Source organism: Panthera tigris, chromosome A3 (genome assembly GCF_018350195.1).
Source record: "Panthera tigris isolate Pti1 chromosome A3, P.tigris_Pti1_mat1.1, whole genome shotgun sequence".
Lineage (NCBI taxonomy): Eukaryota > Metazoa > Chordata > Mammalia > Carnivora > Felidae > Panthera > Panthera tigris.
In genome coordinates, this window is record NC_056662.1 from 16,585,506 (window position 1) to 16,600,619 (window position 15,114).

Consider the following 15,114-nt stretch of genomic DNA (forward strand, 5'->3'; position numbering starts at 1 on the left):
AATGCCTCTCATCTTACTAATTTTTTGGTTTGGAAAAACATAGTTTAGTTTTTTTTATAAAAAGTTATTTAACAACCATTAGGATGGCTATTACTTAAAAAAAAAAATTGTAACAGAAAACCACAGGTGTTGGCACGGATGTGGAGAAATTGACACCTTGTGCTTTGCTGGGGGGAATGTAAAATGGTAGAGCGGCTGTGGCAAACAGTGTGTCAATCGTTAAAAAATTAAGCATGGAATTACCATTTGATCCGGCAATGCCACTTCTGGGTATATGCACAACCAAACTGAAAGCAGGATCTCAAAGAGGTATTTGTGCGCCCATGTGTGTAGCAGGACTGCTCCCAATAGCCAAATGGTGAAAACAACCCAATGTCTGTCGACGGATGAATGGATAAACAATATGTGGTCTATACACACAATGGCATATTATTCAGCCTTGAAAAGGAAGGAAACCCTGACACAGGCGACCACAGGGTGAACCTTGAAGACATTATGCTAAATGATGCAAGCTGGACAAAAAAAGACAAATATATGTGACTCCACTCATACGGAGTACCTAGAGCAGTCAAATCCATAGAGACAGAAGGACGGTAGTTCCCAGGGGCTGGGGACAGCGGGTATGGGGAGTTAGGGTTTAATGGGTACAGAGTTTTAGTATGGGAAGATGAAAACGTTCTGGAGACGGGTAGTGGCGGGAGTTGCACAACAATGTGAATATACTTAGTGCCGTTGAATGGTACATTTAAAAATGGTTAAAAGTGTAAACTTTGGATATATTTTACCACAATAACAACAAAATAAAATAAAGTAAAATCTAACAGATGATGTATAACTAGCATTTAAAAGCTTATAGCAGAGAGGGGCCTGGGCGGCTCAGTCGGTTAAGCGTCCAACTTCAGCTCAGGTCATGATCTCATGGTTCATGAGTTCAAGCCCCACATCAGATCCTTTGTCTCACTCTCTCTCTGCCCCTCCCCTGTTTGCACACACTCTCCTCTCTCTCTGTCTGAAAAATAAACATTTAAATAAATAAATAAAAATAAATCCTATAGTAGAAATAAATTATCAAGGACAAAAGTATTTGTGTTGACATGTAATGGGAGTATTATCTTTAAGTGAATTAATATTTTTAAATGTCTGAGTTCTAATGTCTAATATAGCAAACAGCAATAGATGGAACCCACAGGTCCAAAAGCTCTTGGAGGTTCTCAAAAAATTTTAAGAGTGTAAGTGTAAAATGAGACGAAAAAGTTTGAGAATGTCTACATGATATTATTCTCTCTACTTTGCATAGGTTTTAAATTTCCTGTATTAAAAAAATTTATTTTAAGCGCCCGACTCTTGATTTTGGCTCAGGTCATGATCCCACAGTTTGTGAAATCAAGCCCGGCATCGGGCTCTGTGCTGACAGTGTGGAGCCTGCTTGGGTTTCTCCCCCTCTCTCTGCCCCTCCTCCCCTGCTCACACTCACGTGCACACTCTCACTTTCTCACTCTCTCAAAATAAATAAGCAAACTTTTTTTAAAACCCAGTAATTGGCTATTTTTCTTTCCTTCTTTGCTGTTTGGGCAAATTGTTTAACCTTGAAGGTCCTCAGTATTCTCATCTGTCAAGGGGGTAGATAAGTCTAAAGTATGATTCCATGAATCAAATCTAACCCCACACAGACACAGGGGCTACTGCTCCCCGCTACCCGGCCCCTGAGCTTCTGTGGAGATCTGAGCCTCTCTGGCTTGAGGAAGAGGGAGTGTGCTCTTGTGTTAATCAGATCCCATTAATTTTTCAAAGTAGACAACAGCCCACTTACTCATCTCCCATCGAGCCTCATCCATAATTGATCCCGCACTGCACTTATCCAAATAGACAGAGGAGATGCCCAGGGCACGTGGGGCTCTGGGAGGGTTTTCTGCTGATGAACCTATCCTCCGAATTAATGGCTGTAGTGAGAAGCACTCACAGCCATGACCTGTTGTAACTAAAGGGGGCTGACGCCTTTCCTTCGATCAAGAATGACAAGGAAGAGAGAAAGAAACTATTCCCTAAATGCTCTAAAGGACTGTTCTGAGATTACTCCTAGTAATAGAAGCAGTTTGAGGGGATTGGTCTAAGACAGCTTTGAACTCAGGTTCATAAAGACCTCAGCAAGTCTGGACCTCAAGCCCCTTTGATCACAGCCTCTACTTGAGGCCATATACCTCTGTCCCATCTCCCCTCCAGAATAAATGCCAAATGGATCAAAGGTTTAAATATTTTTTAGAAAGAATTAGTTACAATGCTTAAAGACAACATAAAGTGAACATTTATCAGATGAGTAAAGATTCTGTGATAAGGAAGAGAAAAGCGATCCCTGTCATTTGGGAGAGCTGGCCCAGCCCTCACAGCTAGGCGCTGGAGTTTTCCTGTCAAACATAAACAATTTCATACAATGTCAACGTCAGACAAGGTCACAGGCAAGACAAAAGCAAGACCACTCTGTAATCATCTCTGAACTGTACTCATTGGCCAGGAAGCCGTAACAAAGTACCACAAACTACATGGATTAGATAACACGTAAGGTCTGGCAGTTCTGGAGACTGGAAGCCTGTGATCAAGGTGTCTGCAAGACCACGCTTTCTCTGAAGGTGCAAGGGAAGGAGCAGTTCCGGGCCTCTCTCCTAACTTCTGGTGGTTCCTGGGCTTATGGCAACAGAACTCCGATTTCCACATGGTGCTCCCCCTGTAGTGCATCTCTGTCTACGTTTCCCTTTTTTGTAAGGACACCAGTCATATTGGTTTAGGGGCCCGCACTATTGGCCATTTCTAAATAAGGTCATACTCTACAGTACTGGGGGTTAGAACTTTAACATATGAACTTGAGGAGTAGACAATTCAACCCATAACCCATGAACTTGGACAAAAACAAGGACATTGTCCAAACCATAAAAATGATCAAACATCCCCTGTATGTTTCTTAGGGCTGCTGTAACAAATTACTACACGTTTAGTGCCTTAAAACAACAGAAATGTATCATCTTACAGTTCTGGAGGACAAAAGTATGAAATCAGTCTCACTGGGCTGAAATCAAGGTACAGTCAGTGCAGTGCCTCCTCCAGAGGCTCTAGTAAAGAATCCATCCCTTGCCTCTTTCAGGTTCTGGTGGCTGTAGGCATTCCTTGGCTTGTGGACACATCCCTCCAGGCTTCAATGTCAGCATCCTCAAATCTCTCAGCTCTATCTTTACACTGTCTTCTCCTGAGAGAGAGAGAGAGACAGACAGACACAGAGAGCAGGTATGTGTGAACCTCTGCCTCTCCTTTTTTTTTTTTTTAAGTTTATTTATTCATTTTTGAGAGAGAGCACACGTACGCACAAGTGGCGGGGGGAGAATCCCAAGCAGTTCTGCACTGTTGGTGCAGGGCCCAAACTCACAAACCACAAGATCATGACCTGAGCTGAAGTCAGACGCTCAACCAACTGAGCCACCCCGGCGCCCCTCTGCCTCCCTTTTACATAAACATTTGGGAATATATTTAGGGCTCACCTGAATAACGCAGGATAATCTCCCCATCTCAAGATCCTTAACCTAATCCCAGCTGAAAAGACAAGTTTTCCATCTAAGGAAATATTCGCAGCCTCCAGAGATTATGATCTGACGACTGTGGCAGCCATTATTCAGACTACTCTACCCCCAGCCCTAGCTAATGAGGGTGATGTTACTTCTTTGTCAATTATAGCTTTAATCTCATTTCATTCCTAGCACTTTCTAAATCAGATGTATTAGAATATGCAATCACAGACTTGCCTTCACTTCCAGAAAGTGTCCAGTTCAAAGAAAAGCTTTATTTCCTTAAAACCTTCTCAAAACTACTTGACCCAGGTGCAGATCCTGTAAGTCCTTTGTAATACTCCTGATGAGGTGCCTCACAGTTCTCCCAAAATGTATGGCTTCTGTGTTGCAAAGAGTCAATAAACCCAACTTTGTTCAACTACAGGTATACCCACGGTGGCATTTAGTTGGAGAAAATAACAGTAGCATAAAAGCCATAAGAAGTATCACAAAGAAAAGGCCTAAGTTTGTCTACATAAGAGTGACATTATCAAAAACTGGCAGAATAAGAATCTCCAAAAACCCTCTTGACCATAAAAGCAATGGGATCACTGGCAAAAACTGTCAGAATCAACTGCTTTAGAATGTTAGAAATTAACCAAAAGTTTGTAGCGATCAGGGATGGGGTGCTTTTTCAAGGAAAACAATGAATCTTGATAAGAACCTAGAGTTTTGTGACATTTTAACTTGCCCTAGTCCTGCCCCCTGCTCTCCAGCCCACTATAACCTTGAAAACTAACGACCCATAATCACTAGCAAATCACTGGGAAAACCGGCAGCCCAGCAGCCCAGCTGCCACTGATGGAGTCAGAACAGAGTGGAGCTTTTCAGAGCCCCAATGTCAGAGCATCATCATCACTTGATCTGTCTGGCAGTCCTCTGGAAAACCCCACTTGTAAGGCTCATCCTTAGTTGACCTGGCTCAGAGCTCAGCCAGTGTAAACAGTCTTTTATTTCCTCCCCCAGGAGCTTTTGTCAAAAACAGTAAGTAGCAATTATATAACATTTTAGCTGCCTGAAGGAGAAATAAGTTTGGGCAAACAACGAGCTAATAACCAAAAAACTTAAAAGGAAAAGCTGGAGAATGAGAATTCCATAGAAGGTTTGGAAAAGGAGGCCATGCACACACAGAAAGCTGTGCACATGCCTAGGGCTGTGTGCATGATCAGGAAAGGTAGGAGAAGGCAGTAAGCTATCACCGCTGGCTCATCTTGGGGCCCCCTGTGAGCAGGAAGTAGAGACCAAGCCAGCGCTGTAGATGCTAGGCTGCGTGGTGAAAGTGCACCCCACATAAAGAACCCCTTGACAAAGCCTGGGAGACTTTCTGGTTCCAGGGACTTAAGGACATCTCTATCCAATCAATGGCTGACCACGAGGCTGAGAAGAGACTTCAGTGGCCACAAACAAAAAAAAATACAGAGACTTTATAGAGTTAGCACGGTAGAGTCACTAAGCAAATAAACAACAGCAGCAGTAACAGAAATAGCAAAACAACAAACCCTGGGAAGGAGGGACAATCTGATTTCCAGAGTTGTCACGTCATGTTATTTAGAATGCTCAATTTCCAACAATAAGACATAAGATACGCAAATAAAAAAGAAAGTGTGGCCCATACACACACACTCACAAAAATGCCCATGCAAACAGTCCGTGAGGAAGCACAGGTGTTGGACTTACCAGACAAAATCTTTAAATCAGCTCTTTTAAGTATGTTCAAAGAACCAAAGGAAACCATGTCTAAAGCAGCAAAGGGGGAGATGCCTGGAGTGCTGGCAGCAAGATGGCGGACCAGGAGAGCCCAGCCTCCACACCCCCACAAACACTGACTTCAGGACAGATGACTTCCCAAGTCTCCAGGAGAAGAGATGAACACCCAGATCCATAACATCTAAAGAACCAAGAGTAGGCTGAATATCAGAAAATCTTCTATTAGACACATTAAAATCAAATTGTTCAAAGTCAAAGACAGAATTTTGAAAGCGGCGAGAGAAAAGCTACTCACCACATACAAGGGAGCCCCCGTGAGACTGTGAGAGGATTTCCCAGCAAACCCATGAAGGTCGGGACAGAGGATACACTCAAAGTGCTGAAAGGAAAAAAAACAAAACAGAACTGTCAACAAAGAATACCTTACCCGACAAAGCTGTCCTTCAGAAATGGAGAGAAAAAGACTTTCCTAGGCAAACAAAAGCTAAGGGAGTTCCTCACAACCAGACCTGTCTTATGAGAAATGCTAGAAGGAGTTCCTCACGTTGAAAGGTAGGGATACCACGTGGAACATGAAAACATATAAAGCAGAAGACTGTCTGGTGAAGGTAAGCACACGGCAAAATTCAGAATACCCTAATTCTGTAATGGTGGGGCATAAATCACTCCTAATGCCAGCATAAAAGTTAAAAGACTCGGGGCACCTGGGTGGGTCAGTCAATTAAGCAGCCGACTTCTGCTCAGGTCATGATCCCAAGGTCCATGAGTTTGAGACCCGCATCAGGCTCTGTGCTGACAGCTCAGAGCCTGGAGCCTGCTTCAGACTCTGTGTCTCCCTCTCTCTCTGTCCCTCCTCTGCTCACTCTCTGTCTCTCTCTCTCAAAAATAAATAAACATCAAAAATTTCAAAAAAGTTAAAAGACTCAAGTACTTAAAATAACTATAGCTAAATAACCTGCTCATTGGTACATATCATAAAAGGATGTAAATAGTGACATCGATAACATGGGGCAGAGGGGGTAAAAGTGTGGAGTTTTTGTATGTGATGGAAATTAAGTTATCAGCTTAAAATGAACTGTCATAACTAGAAGATGTTTTATGTGAGCTTCGTGGTAATCACAAAGAAGAAACCTGTAGTAGAAACACAAAAGATATGGAGAAAAGAATCAAAACATAACACTATAAAAAAGTCATCAAGTCACAAAGGAAAACAACCAGAGGAAGTAAGGAATTACAAAACAGGCAGAAAAGAGTTTTTTACAAGAAAACAGTCTATGTCTTTACCAACCAGCAATTATTTTTAAAGTAAGTGGATTAAATTACCCAGTCAAAAGACAGACTGGATGAACGGGTAGTCAGGGGAGGCCTCTCTATGGAGGTGGTAGTGAAACAGTCCTAACTGAAGGAAGGGAAGGTGGCAGGCAGGTGTCCTTGGGAAGTGTGTTCCAGGCAGAGAGAAGAGCCACTGCAGAGACCATGGGCAAAGAGCTTGCTGGGGAGGGAGGTGAGACAGAACTAGAGGCCACAGAGTCTGAAGTGCAGGAGAGGGAGGTGGAAGGGTCTCCTAAGACAAAGGGAAGCTTCTGGGGCCTTAATGGGGTGTAAAGGGTGGAGGATTGGTTGGCGGTGCTCTCGTGGACTGGAGGCTAGGGGGTACAGAATTGAGGAGGCCAGATCAGTGAGGAGGGGAGAGACAGAGGTGGCTTCATCTCTGGTGGGAGCTGGGAAAACAGTGAAGTGGGCGTATTGAAGAAATATTTTAGGGCCAGAGCTGATGAGATTTGCTAACACACTGAACGTACACCTCCTGGCACAAATTTCTCTGTTCCTTTTAGAGGCTTCATTCTTCTCTAATCTATTTGTAGAGAGAACAAATGAGGGCATTTTCAGAAAGTCATCAAGAGTGAGAGATGAAGAGATGAGGTTAAAGCCTCCCCACCCCCAACCTGGACTCTCTCAATTGAAGCACGGCACATCCCCAAAGAGAACCACATGAGAATGTCCATGGCAGCTTTCCCATAATAGCCCCAAACTGGAAACAACCCACATGTGGCTCAATAGTCGAATGGGCAAATAGATTGTGTGTATTCCTACTATGGAATACTCAGCAACAGTGAAAAAGCAAAATGGAATGCATCTCAAAAACATTATGTTTTGCAAAAAAAAAAAAAAAAAAAAAAAAAGTCAGACAAAGAAGAGAGGATTCTGATGATTCCACTAGTACAAATCTGAGCACTGGCACCCTTCATTTAATTGGTAGTGACAGAAATCCCAACAGTGGTATCCCAAGGTGACAGTGGTTACCTTTGGGGCAGGAGGCATAGATGGACTGGAAAGGGGCAGGAAGTGACATTCTGGAAAGCTGGAAATGCTCTAGATCTAGATCTGTAAAAAAGTCACTGGCACCAGGGATAAATCAATGAGAGGACATGTGCCCCTGATAGGAAGTCATGAGAAGGGCACTTCCCCCAAATTCCCAACTCCAGTGCAAGCGTGAGCAAATCATCACAGAAACTCAAACTAAAGATCCATCTACAAAACAGCAGTATTCCTCAAAACTGTCAAGCTTGTGAAAAACAAGGAAACCGTCAGAGACCAGAGAGACCTGAAGAGACGTGGTATGCTGCATGGGATCCTAGAACAGAAAGAGGGCATTAATGAAGAAGGTGGGTGAAATCCATATGAAATCGGAGCTTTATTCATAGTAGCATACCAACCCTGGTTTCTTAGTTGCAACAACTGTATTGTGATAATATGGATGCTGACATTAGGGAAAACTCAGTGTAAAGTATTTAGGAATTCTGTACTATCTTCACAGTTTTTTTCTGATGATAAAATTATTCAAAAGTAAAAAGATTATTTTTTAGAAGTCATTGAGGGGCACCTGGGTGGCTCAGTCAGTCAGGTGTCCGACTGAATATTTAGACTTGTCATTTTACTGTGTAAATTAGCTCTTAATAAAATATTTGTGGGGGGGGGGGGGGAGACAGAAGCACATAACATGCTCCCTGACCCAGCCAGCACACCGCCCAGCTGCAGCCTTCGGGAGCCCAGCCAGCAACAGTAGTGACAGAACCGGGTCCCGGGAAAGGGCTGCTGACTTGCCCTCAGACACCTCCTGCCTCTCCCCAGCACAGGGCAGCAACACATCAGCCACAGTGGGCCACATATCATTCTCTCCAAGGGATCTGAACATATTTTCAAAAATCCATTTTCCTTCTTAAATGTTATTGTTGAAAATCCCAGTCCAGGGATGTGATACGGATCTCAGCATTCAGTGAGAGAGGTGGCCGCTGAGGCCTCTCTGTCTCCAGTCACCCCCAGGGGTCTGCCCTGGGCCAGGTGTGGGGCTGCTTGCAGGAGGTGAAAGAAAAACCAACAGCTCCGGTGAGAAGGTGGGTCAGGCCAAGTCTGCCCAAGAGAGCCATTAAAAGCACGGACTCCAAAGCCAGGCTGGGGGTTCGAATCCTAGCTCTACCACTTACCAGCTGAATGCCTGTGGACATGTTAGTTAACTCCTGAGCACTCCAAACCTACAGGTGAAATAGGAATAACGATTCCTTACAGAGCCCTAAATTTTTTACATACTGATCTTTAAAGTGTAAGGACCCACCACCTCTCTATCTCTATAATCCTGGGGATTACATCCTGTTTCCTGACATTGGAGCTCCACTTCAATATCTTCTACCCCGCACTCCCACTAGCTCTCTAAACTAGGAGACCCAATCCTCTAGGATAAGGCCTTTCCTTTCACCCACAAATACCTAGTGAGCCCTCTTCCATTGGGGGAACACGCCAAACAGTGAACCAGGCCAGAATCCGGCCTCTGTTTACAGCTTAGATCTCACCTCTCAGGTCCGCCAGCACACTCTTTCCATATGGAAGGACTTTCTTTTCTTCCCCTACCCCTCACACCTTGTGACTTTTTTTTTTTAGTGTTTGTTTGTTTGTTTGTTTGTTTGTTTGTTTTGAGAGGCATAGAGAGACAGAGCACAAGTTGGGAAGGGGCAGAGAGAGAAGGGGACACAGAATCTGAAGCAGGCTCCAGGCTCCGAGCTGTCACCACAGAGCCCAACTCGGGGCTCTAACTCAAAAACCGTGAGATCATGACCTGAGCCAGTCAGACGCTTAACCGACTGAGCCACCCAGGCACCCCATAGTGTTTATTTACTTTTGAGGTTGGGGGGGGAGAGAGAGAGAGACAGACAGACAGACAATGATTGGGGGGGGGGGGCAGAGAGAGAGAGGGAGACACAGAATCCAAAGCAGGCTCCAGGCTCTGAGTTGTCAGCACAGAGCCCGATGCAGGGCTTGAACCCATGAACCACGAGATCATGACCTGAGCTGAAGTTGGATGCTTAACTGACTGAGCCACCCAGCTGCCCTTCCTTGTGACTAACTTCTAAACATCCTTCAGATCACCCTGAACTGTCACTTCCACCAGGAAGCCCTCACTGACCCCCCCCCCTTGCCCAGCCCATGTCTCTCCTAACTTCCCCACTAGCCAGGGACTCCTTACTTCTGTTATATACACTGCTAAGTCATCTACAGAACCCAGCTCAAAGCCTGGCACCTGCAATCACTGAGCATCTGTTGAATGAATAAGTAAATGAATGAGTGAATGACCTGGGAGAATAAGGAAGGCTTCTTCATGAAGAAGGTGGCATTTCACTGGGTTTTGAAGGATGAGTGGAAGTTAACCAACAGAAGAGTGGGAGGAGGGAAGGTCTAAGGGTGTTCTGAAGGCTTACACTTTCTGGGGCCCAAAGGGGAGGTGTCAGTCCAGGCTAAGATATTAGGCTAATATTTTAGGGCTTGATCTTGTAAGCCAGGGGCTGTCAGCCCAACAGAACATTCAAACTGCCTGGGACCCAACTCTGTAGACTCTAGTCCAGGCAATCTAGATCCCTCAGATTCTGAAGACATCTAAGGTCAGGGGCCCCTGCTGGAGCATCAAGTGGAAAGTCAGAAAGATTTCCAACCACAAAGGGACCCAATCCCATCTTCAGATCTATCACTGTATCAGAAGTGAGACCAGACAGAAGCCAAGAGTGAACAGGATGGCAGAAAGGGGAAAAAGTCAAGAGACTGGGGTTTCCCATTGACTGCAGGACACAAGGGAAACAGTGTGGGTCAGTGATAAGAAAGGTGAGCTGTGATTCCACTACTACTGAAGCAGGTGGAAAATCTGAGAAGTAGGTGTGATCTGTGTATACTTGTGGCACAACTCATCCCCCCACCCAACACACATACACAAAAACACACATGCACACAAGCACATACACACACACTCAGCCCTTTCTTGCTGAAGCCAGTAGTCCATCACAGTAGATTGCATATAGACACCTGCATGCTAAGTCTGGCTAACAGATCTCCAACCTTATAAAAATTTGCTTGCACACAACACTGGCAAGATGAGGCCCGACACAGCACCAATTTCCACTGTATCTGTTTCCACAGAACGAGAAGACAAGTAGTGGCTTCTAGAAAGAGCTTCAGGCTCCAATGGTTTTGCCTTTTCTGAGAAGCAACTACTGCTTTCATCCACACTGGGTGGGGGCAGAGGGAGGCGGCACAGACAGACAGTGGCTACGCTCTTGCTCATTATAGCCAAGTCCTGATATAGAAAGAAGAAAAAAAATACACTTTGCACTATCTTCAAATATCACAGTGTTGTGACTTATAACAGCACCCACTGTATCTTGTTGCATTCCAACGGCCAAAAGGGAAAAAAAAAAATTGAATTACCATGCTAATGTCTTCTCTTTTGGTGAAATCTGTGATTCAGGTATGTGGATATAAAATACATCATTAGTTGCTTTTAAGCTTGTCTTTAATGATGAAAAAACATTGCAGGGCATGAGGGGGAGACATAACTAAACTCACTCACTGGCAGCACTGGGAGCCTCTTGTAAACCGTAATGTGACAGTGCAGTTTCTTTTTTCCTCTGAGATGACAGTTAATTCCAGACCAGGAAGGCTGTCAAAAATGCTTAGTTCTGCTCCACTTGAGTTAATTACCGGCCCTGGGGCAGGCTGCCCTCCACTCCTCTGCTAATGGGGCTGGGCTCCAGGTAAAAAATCCATTTGCAAGAATGTTTTCCTTGCTCCAGATCTAATTTATTGAATATCAAATATTTATGCCAATGCAATTAAAGTGACAACATTGCTCTCCCTTCTCCCCTGCCCCCTAGTCGCAGACAAGCCCAGGCTTGCTGGCAGAATGCTTTATCCCGTCAACACAGGGTAAAACTTCTGCTTGAGCTTCTAAAGCAAGAGCTTTGAAACCTCTTCAATCCATAAAGTCACTTGGGACTTTACCTTTATCTTCTTTTGTAGGCAGCTACGTGACAGGTTATGGAGCAATGGCTGAGACGCTAGGGCAGAAGGCAAAGCGAAGAGAGAAAAGCCTGACTGTGGCTTGAATTCTACCCAAATCCTCTGTGGTCCTCTGTGTTCCAGGCACCAGACTGGGCACTATAGTTGAGAGAAATGGAATAGACTCCATCCATATCTCTATCAGTCTCCCAGCTTGACAGAGGGACAGCTTGGGGTATGTATAGAAAAGGTTCCAGAAACAGATCCTTTAGGGTCTTTGGTTTGGGGTCCCCAAGGCTTGAAGACCATCCAAGGCTCCATCCCATCCAACCAGCCTAACTACAAAAAGTTTCAGGTCCAGCAAAGCATATTCCACCTTTCCCAAGACTCTATTCACCCAGCAAGAAGGCCTCAGATTATCCAGACTCTGGAGCTTTGGGGCATTCCCTGTGGGGACAGTGCCCAGCCCCCAACGTCACATCACCCCCATGAGTCTCTTGCACCACAAAACACATGGTTTGACATCTACCCCAAACAGAGGGGTGGCTGGTAAAGATAAGCCAGAGAACAGTCTAATGTGCAAAGGAAATGCATTTGACTAAAGGAGGAAGGATTTTTTCTTTTCTTTCCAGAAGTAAGGGAACTCAGCAAAACTCAGGCCAGCAGGTAATATTGTATCTGTGGGATATCTGACATTGTGCTGTGCCCCCTGGCTGGGATTTTTTTTTTTAGGGACCTTGCTGTCTACACCCACCTCTACCTCTCCCTTCCTGCAATGAAACAAAGACCTTTCCTTGGGTCTGAACTGGGTTTTAAAGGAGAAACAGGTATGCACAGGGTAAACCACAAGGCTTAGTAAAGGGAACGCAAGACTTTGTGTTCAAAGAACTGAAAATAGATTGATTTTTATTCGAGCCTGAATTGCAAGGGAGTGAGCCCTGGGACTATAAGCATCAAATGAGGTAATCTAAGCATGGTAGAAAATGTCAAGTCCTAGATAAATATGAATTACTCTCCACATCACAGAGGTATTGGGGAACCAAATGATGTTATATGCACACTTGTGTTACATAAATTGTAGTTGTTATAAGACATTTTGGAAGAAGATGGATTAAGCTTTAACCATGGAGATAAATCAGAAAAAAACATATCTGTTAATATCTTTTGATCCTACCTTCTTATAACTGTTCACAAACAGAATTTTTGTAAATTTCCTTTCTGTTCTCTTTTTCGGATGAACATACACTACCCAATTTTAATATTCACTACCCAGTTTAATACCCAATATTTTTGACTTCCTGTCAGTCTGACTACCATGCTTTAGTTTTGAGGCTTTGTGATCATTTCGTATGGCCAGACAATTCTTTGTGAGTGTTGGAGGAAGAGGCTTGGTATTGCTATCCTTTTCTTTCTATGTCTTCTGTTACCACCCTATTCAAAGACATGATCATACCACCCCTCAACTACTGCCATAATTTCTTAGCTGTTTACTATGCCTCTAGCTTCCTCTTGTCTCCAAATCATCTTCCCCTTGGCTGCTCAAATACTGATATCATTTTTCCTTTAAAAGTAACTATAGGGACGCTTGGGTGGTTCAGTCCATTAAGCATCCAACTCTTGATTTTGGCTCAAGTCATGATCTCGTGGTTTGTGGGATTGAGCCCCAAGGTGGGCTCTGGGCTGACAGAGCTTGTGATTCTTTCTCTGCCCCTCCCCCACTCTCTCTTTCCCCCCCACCTCTAATAAATAAACAAACATTTACAAAAATAAAGGTAACTATAGAAGAACTTCTGCTATAGCCATGGTGATAAGACAAGAAAAAAAAAGAGGTAAAAACCACTGGGAGAGAAGAAGCAGACTTACCATTATTTACAGACAATTTAATCATATATCAGAAAACAATAACAATAAAAAAAAACACAGAAAGGGGCACCTGGGTGGCTCTGTCAGTTAAGCATCTGACTCTTGGTTTTCTCTCAGGTCATGATTTCATGGTTTGTGAGATCGAGCCCAGCACTGAGCTCCATGCTGACAGCATGAAGCCTGCTTAAGATTCTCTCTCACCCTCTATCTTTGCCCCTCCCCCCACTCACATGCACATTCTCTCAAAACAATCATTTTTTTTTAAATCACAGAAAATTGATTCAAACTAATGAAAAAGGTCAGTAAACTGGTCAAATACAAAATAAATTTGCATGAAACAATTGTTTTATATACTAACAATAGCCAGTTAGAAATAGAATTTTAAAAATATGGTTCACAATATATACCCATCTTCATGAGAATGTATCACAGAAACTGCCATGCAAAAGTAAATTTTGGATCTTCCATTCAAATATGTTCCTCCTCCAATGCTCAGCCTCGATAGGGGCTCTTCCATCTACCTGTCTGCATAAGACAGAAACCTAGGATTCGTCCTTGCCCCCTCCCTCTCTCATACCCCAATATATAAATCTGTCACCAAACCCTGACAATATTACCTTCTGTCTGCTTCTCTCCAACCAAACTGCCTTCATCACTTCTCACCTGAAGGACTGTAGTAGCTCCTCACTGTTCTCTTTTGGCTTCCTCGTTCTCTCCAATCTGTTTCCACAAAGCAGATTAAGGATCTTTTGAGGTTTGAAGCTAAATCATACACCACCCTGCCGACAACTCTTCACTAGTTTATAAACCCCATATCTTCACCATGGTTTACATAGCTTGGCTTACCATGGTCCTTGCTAACCCTTCTACCCACTCACTTCTTCATTCCCTGTGCCCAAGGCACACCATCTTCCTTTTGGTTTCTCAAATGCCCCCAATCTCTATCCCACCTCAGAGCCTTCACTTTCCAAATTCCCTGCTGGGAATAAGGATTAGTGATCTTCCTTCAAGAAGGTTAGGCAGAGACAGGGGACCTTAGTCCTTGTCAGAGATCTCCCTGACTCCTTGGGCCTCAGTTTCTCCACCTACAACATGAGTTGGTTGAACTAGAGGTTCTCTCTGGAATTCTATGAGGTGAAGATTCAGTAAGAGGTAACAGCAGTTGAATTGATGGAGAAGAATGGGAAGTGGGGAGAGGGTAGAGAGGAAGTAGTCCTGGGAAAGACGGCAGAGAAAGGAAAGCTAGAAAATAAAAGGCAAGCACTTTCTGTGTATTGAAAATACTAAATGCTGGGGCGCCTGGGTGGCTCAGTCGGTTAAGCGTCCGACTTCAGCTCAGGTCACGATCTCGCGGTCCGTGAGTTCGAGCCCCGCGTCGGGCTCTGGGCTGATGGCTCAGACCCTGGAGCCTCCTTCCGATTCTGTGTTTCCCTCTCTCTCTGCCCCTCCCCCGTTCATGCTCTGTCTCTCTCTGTCTCAAAAATAAATAAACATTAAAAAAAATAATAAAATAAAGTAAAATACTAAATGCTGTCACTTTATTTTTATTAGAACAACTCAACATTAAATCTTCACAGGATTTGGGATCATCATAATAATCTTGTCACGAAGAGAGAAAAAGCCAGCCAACTTGTAT

General features: G+C 44.0%; 1 long non-coding RNA gene across 2 annotated transcripts; it reads right to left on the bottom strand.

Annotated features, from left to right (window-relative positions):
- Positions 1 to 3,035: 3,035 nt before the first annotated feature.
- Positions 3,036 to 14,199, bottom strand: LOC122237189. Of its 2 annotated transcripts, XR_006215434.1 has the most exons (5): positions 14,142 to 14,199; positions 8,783 to 8,830; positions 5,593 to 5,676; positions 5,268 to 5,478; positions 3,036 to 3,235 (listed from the first exon to the last, which is right to left on the bottom strand). It is a non-coding gene; the product is annotated as an uncharacterized LOC122237189 (long non-coding RNA). The 2 variants fall into 2 exon arrangements; XR_006215435.1 differs by lacking the exon at positions 8,783 to 8,830 and having other exon boundaries at positions 14,142 to 14,198.
- Between the last annotated feature and the right edge of the window lie 915 nt (positions 14,200 to 15,114).